The sequence below is a fragment of the Balaenoptera acutorostrata genome, chromosome 16 (assembly GCF_949987535.1).
Source record: "Balaenoptera acutorostrata chromosome 16, mBalAcu1.1, whole genome shotgun sequence".
Lineage (NCBI taxonomy): Eukaryota > Metazoa > Chordata > Mammalia > Artiodactyla > Balaenopteridae > Balaenoptera > Balaenoptera acutorostrata.
This window is the reverse complement of record NC_080079.1, coordinates 64,939,798-64,946,010: the sequence shown is the minus strand read 5'-3', so window position 1 is coordinate 64,946,010 and position 6,213 is coordinate 64,939,798. Positions and strand designations below refer to the sequence as shown.

At 49.9% G+C, this 6,213-nt stretch overlaps 1 protein-coding gene across 4 annotated transcripts in view; it reads left to right on the top strand.

Moving 5' to 3' along the window:
• The first annotated feature begins 3,781 nt into the window (after window positions 1–3,781).
• The window catches only part of FAM241B (family with sequence similarity 241 member B), a 245,704-nt gene continuing 243,272 nt past the window's right edge, over window positions 3,782–6,213 (top strand). For all 4 annotated transcript variants that reach the window (XR_009005691.1, XR_009005692.1, XR_009005693.1 and 1 more), the window contains exon 1: window positions 3,782–3,861. The gene's annotated coding sequence lies outside the window, so the exon portion shown is untranslated. The remainder of the gene's footprint in view (window positions 3,862–6,213) is intronic.

Here is a 6,213-nt window from a genome sequence, read left to right as displayed (position 1 = left end):
CTGGTTTTTTGTTTGTGCTGTTTGGGTTGAAAGTGAGGAAGACCTCCAGTTGGGCTTGGAAACCCCTCGTTGGTGCAAAGATCGAAGGGGAGGCACCCTGAGGCCAAGATTTGGGACAGTTTGGGACACTGAGGCCCAGGAGGCTCAACCGAGGCTGCCTGTTCCCGGCTTGGAATGGCCTCTCTCATCCTTTGGTTTGTGGGCTGGGCCCGGAGCCTCCTGTGCCCATCCTTCCTGCCAGGAATTCACTTGCGGGAAACCTCAGGGAAAGAGGCAGAGATGACAACCTGTTTTACAGACTGGGAAACTGAGGCCAAGCCACAGTGGCATGAGTCTTCTCTTCGGGGAAGTGGGGCAGATGGGAACTAGGAAAGTCAGGGGTCCGGGAAGGAGCAGTGCCCACAGATCCACCCTTGACCTTTGGGCTATAGAACTGGAGTGACTCTCGGACTGTAAACAGCCCATTGTTCCACGGCCTGGGGTGGGGCTGGACGGTGCTCACTGCATAGCAAAGGTTGGTGCTGGTCGCCCCCTGCTGGAGACGGCAGGACCTGCGTGGATCAGTCCACCCAAGCCTTCCTGCCCCAAGACTTGAGTTCTAGATTTGCTGTGAGGTTCTTAGTAGCCAGGGCAATAGAAATAAACAGCATGAGCCCCAAACCTGAAGAATTCAATTTAAGAGTGTTAAAGGAACTGCCCATCACACCCACAAGAGGTAGGATGCCTGGTTGGCCATATGTACAAGCCTGCATTGTCTGATGTGTAGGAAAGGGCAGAAGAGGGATTTTTTTTTTTTTTTTAAGGATAGAATAATGCAACAATAGCAAGCACATCAGTGAGCACACTCTGTCTCAGGAACTTGTCTATACATAGATATTAACTCCTTTAATCCTTACAACTGTATGTGGTAAATCCTGTTATCTCCATGTTATTGATGGAGAAACTGAGGCATATTGTGGTTAAGTAACTTGCCCAAAGCACACGGCTGGTAAGTGACAAAGCCATGATGTGAACCTGGGTAGAATCTCCCTGGCATGCAGCCCCTCTGCTCTACTGATTCTGTTGCCTCGTATGGACACATGATACTAAGCGTGCAAAACCTGGGATGGCTGTTACTGTAGCTGTCCCCATGGGGTGGCCATTGAAGCCACTGCTGGAGCCTCTGCCTGGTCCCCATTCTGACCAGTGCATTCAAGGCCAGGTCAAACTCTGTGTCTGGCAGGTGCCCTCGTGGCACTCTGGCTCTGGCTGTTCTCTGAGGATCTTCTCTGTGCTCAGAGGGTGTGGCAGCTGCCTTTGGGACAGCAAGATGGCAGAGGCACCGAAGGGGTTGGGACTGCACTGAGTCTGCTTATCCAAAGTCACATTACCCTGGAACCTGGAAACCTCTGGTCACCTTGTCCTCCCTCTTCTCACCACCACTCACCAACACCCCTCTACCTCCCACTGCTGCTTCTGTGCACCAGGGATCACAGGTTGGTGCCCACAGGTGGCTGAGTGCTGTGGACACTTAGCTCTTCTTTTTTTTTTTTTCCCAAACCTCAGCCACTCACCTCTCCGGAAAACAAACGGAACCCATGGAGAGGCCTTTCTCAGTCCTGCGGTTGGGATGCCCCTGCTTTGCACCCTTTGTGCTTCAAAAGCAGTTACATCATCCTGACCCCTTGTCACACAACGATGGAAGAATGACCCTCAAAGTGAGTCATTTTCCCTCACCGTGGCACACACAGAAAATGATGATATCAGTGCAGCCCACAATATTTGTGAAGCTGGGGGAGATTTGTAGGCTTTGATTTTGGACTTTTTTGGTTCTAATATATTTATAAGAAAAACAATAAAATGCATTAAGGAAGACTGGGTTAGTATAAAAATTCCAAATAGTATTCTCCAAACTTCTTTTTAACAGTGTATTGAGGTATATTCAACCTAAAATAAACCACACATATTTAACGTGACAAATATATCACTAGTCAAACCATCATCACGATTGAGATAATGAACAACCCCACCATGCTAAAGAAATTTCCTCTTGCCCCTTGGGGAGTCCTTCTTTATAGCCCTTCTCACCACCCACTAACCCATCTCCAGGTGACCATGGATCTGCTTTCTATATATACTACATTTTCCAAAATTTTATGTAAGTGGATTCATACAGCATGGACTCTTCTTTTTGTCTGCCGTTTTTTGCTTAACATAATTATTTTGAGTTTCATTCATTTCCTAGCACAGATCAGTAGTCCATTCTTTTGTATTGCTGAGTAGTATTCCTTTGTATGGCTTTGCCATAGTTTATCCATTCACCTACTGATGGACATTTGTGTTGCTTCCAGGTTTTTGGTTGTTGTTAATACAAATAAAGTTGCTATGACCATCCATGTACCTGTCTTTGTATAGATACATACTTTCATTTCCCTTGGGTAAATATCTAGGAGTGGAATAGCTGGGTCATATGGTAAGTGTATGTTTAGGTTTATATGACAAGAAACTGCCAAAGTGTTTTCCAAAGTGGTTGCATGATTTTATATCCTGACCAGTAGTGTAGAGTCCCTGTTCCTCTACATCCTTGCCAGTATTTGGTATGGCCAGTCTCTTAAATTTTGGTCATTCTAATGGGTGTGTGGTGATAAATCGTTGTGGTCTTACTTTGCATTTCCTTTTTTTTCTATGTGTGTGTATATCTATATGTCTATATATTTATTTATTGAAGTATAGTTGATTTACAATGTTGTGTTTCAGGTATACACCACAGTTACATATCTATAACTGATAATATATTGGTAATATAATATAATATAATATAAATATATTCTTTTCAGATTCTTTTCCCTTATAAGTTATTACAAAATATTGGGTAGAGTTTCCTGTGCAGTACAGTAGCTCCTTGTTGGTTATCTATTTTATATATAGTAGTGTGTGTGTGTTAATCGTAACCTCCTAATTTATCCCTCCCCCACCCCTGTCTTTGAGAAGGTGACCCCTCTTTGGGTGACCTCTCTCCACTGTCCCACAGAGTCAATCAGGTAACAGCTGCCCCCGTTTTTCATGCTTGTTGTGCACCACCAGCTCCATGCTCATCTATTTTCACCTATAATGATGGTCCATAATGACCATGTTATAGAAAAGGGAACTGGAATCAGAAGGGTTGAGGAACGTGCCTAGGGTCCCCCATGTAGTAAGTGGTACTGCCAGGATTTGAGAACATGTCTGACTCCAAGGCCCTTGCTCCCCCACGTGCTAGCCTGGCATTGGAGGTCCTACCTACCATTCTGGCCTCATCCGTGACCCTCGCTCCTGTCAGCAGGGCTTACCCAGTTCATTCTTAGCTCGCACGGTTCTACCTAGCATCTCATGAGAAAGATCCAGCTCTCAACTCTTCCACATTCCCTTTCCCCATCTCCTTTGAGTTTCACTTCAATTCTGTGTGTGGAAAAACTTATTTTTATGATTACCTATTTTGCAGATGGAGAAAACTGAGGCCAGACTAGTAAATTGTATACCAAGTGGCTCCACCAGCAACCCCAGAACCTGGTTCTTTCCAAGCCCCTGCCCTGCCTACCATCCGCCTGGGGCCTGGGACGTGCACAGTAATATGGGGCTGCTGGTTCCAGCGCTGGCTTCCCACAGTCTGAGCCCTTGGAGGGAGCCTGATTTGCAATCCTGAGAGCCCAGGAAGGCAAAAAGCACGTCTCCCGGCATGGCTGCATATTGCCACTAGGTGGCGCTGCCGGCCCGCGGCTTGGCGCCCAGAACGCAAACTCCACCCCGCCCCGCCCCGCCCCACCCCGACCAGAGCCCGGGCCCGCGCTGTGGCTGCCGCCGGAGTGCGCCCTTCAGACCGTACCCCAACGAGCGGGCCAAAAGGTGAGTCTAAAATACTATAGGTATCTGCATATAGTAGGCACTCAATAAGTGATCGTTAACTGGGAAACGGAGGCTGGATACTAACAGTAGGTTACTATTATTGACTGTCCCTAGGTGGCTATGTGGTGTGCGTGTGCGTGTGCGTGTGCGTTTACGTGTGCGTGTGGGGGGGGGGCGGAGGTACACCATGCTTAGCACATTCTAGTCTTCATCCTCTTTAGTCGTCACAGCAGTGAGGCAGGTGCTTTATTCCCGTTTTGCGGGTGAGGAAACTGGGGCTTAGGTGGGTTCGTGGAACAGAAGAAAGAACCCGGATTTGAAGCGCTCTGCCCACATCCTATCGGGATCACCCGTTGGTCCAGTGCCGCCTCCTCGCCCACCTCAAGCGGGAGCCCGGGGTGAAACCCCCCTACCCTGCTCAGCCAGCACAGCCTCAGCCCCCAGCATCATGCGACCACCAGAGGGAGGCCTCGGCCTTCGGACAGCCGCAGAGGGGCCTCGAATGCGGCTGGGAGGGTGGCGGAGCGGTGGGGCAGCTGGGCCCTGGAGGGCAGTGTCTGTCTCTGAAAGGAGGCTAAGCACCTCTGCCCGGCGGGTCGCTGTGGGCTGACAGGAAGCCACGCAGGTCCACTTGTTGCTCTGTGAGGGCTCCGCAGCCAGCCCTGCCCCAAGCCCTTGCCCCGGCCCTGAGCAGGCCTGAGCAGGCCGTGTGGACGAGCAACCACCGTAACATAGTGGCCACCGCACGTATTATCTATAATATTTTCCTGATTGGTTTTGCTGTTATCAGTCTCGCCCACCGACCCACTGACAGGCGGGACTTTGCCTGCTCCGCGCACTGCTGTCTCCCCAGCACTTGGCGCTGGTGGGGGAGCGCGGTGGGTGCTCAGGGAGCAGGTGCTGGCGGAGGGAACGGAAGTGGCCCGGAGCACGGGGCGCCTGCGCTGGGCGGGGCTCCGGGACTCAGTGGGCCCCTTGTAACCCGCATGTGAACCCCAGAGGGCCAGGCTTGGCGTGTTGCCCTGCTCTGCAGGCTGTCAGCCTGGTCAAGTCTTTGTCCCCCAAAGGGCCTCTCTCGCCTCCTCTCCAGAGGAGCATCTAAGGGTTTCCAGGTGTGGTGGCTCAGGGGGGTGGCCATGCAATGCCACCTGTGGCCCTGTCATAGCTGTACCGCCCCCTCCTTCTCCCTGCTCCTTTCCTCCGTCTGCCAAAGTGAACATGCCATAGCTGCCCCTCCCCCTTCCAGTATCCAGTGGAAAACCCCAGTGAAGTCGCTGCAAATAGAAAAATGTCTGCATCAACTTAAGAAACTAAGCCTGTACTCGAGGCAGCTCTTGTAGCAGCTTCTAGCAAGGACCCAGACTAAGACGCCAGTAGTGAGGGCCCGGATGGGGTTTTTATGACTAGCCTTTGCTGTCATGCCTCCAAGGTGATGCTGGAGAGCCTCTGGCAGCGGAGGCCCCTTTAGAATCATTTGGACCCTGCTGGCAGCAAAGATGGGTCTCAGAAACTGACTCGCTTGAGAAGAGCCACCCGAAGCCTCCTGCGCCATGTTGCCTGGAGAACTAGAACAGGGTCTCACACCCAGAAGGGCAACCAGCACGTGGAGAATATTGGCCAGGGCTTGGCTGGGTACCACCTAGCCCAACGTCTTCCACCTTAGATCTGTGAGGAATATTCCTTCTGGGTCTGGGGACCCTAAGTGGGAGCTGGGACAATCCATGCATCCAACAAAGGCCCATAGAAAGAACTCTTCATTAGAGGAAGAGTCACCAGGAAAAAAAAATGGGCCTATGAAAAAAGATGCAGCCAAGGGGAAAGGAGGACGAGAGGACAGGGGCTGTATCTTATAATCACTGTAGCTCTAGCACCTCACAAGACACACGCAGATGCCAATAAATATGTCAAATGAATATGTGACTCAGAGTATAACCTTCCTCAGTAATAGATTTTACCAGCAAAGTTAGAATATTTGTACTTTAGGCTCTATATAAGGTACAAGAGAATACAGCTTCTATTAAATGAGGGCAATTCATGGGAGGAGACAATGGTAAACAAAAAATACAAGAGCTGAGTTACAATTTGCATTGGTTGCAATGAATAGTAGACCTGAAAGTGCAAAAATCAAATGAGAGGTACAAAGGACCAGATGGAGAGGCATTCCCAGAATGCAAAGGAAAAGGGTAAGGGCAAAGCATTATGAGAACAAACAGGGACAAGGGCCACAGAAGCCTCATCGGAGGGACAGGCATTCTCTGCCTCGCACCAGACAGACAGACACACACACACACACAAGGAAAGAGGCAGTAAAGTTATAAAGGAAGTAAATTCTTGATGAAAAAAGAAAAAGAC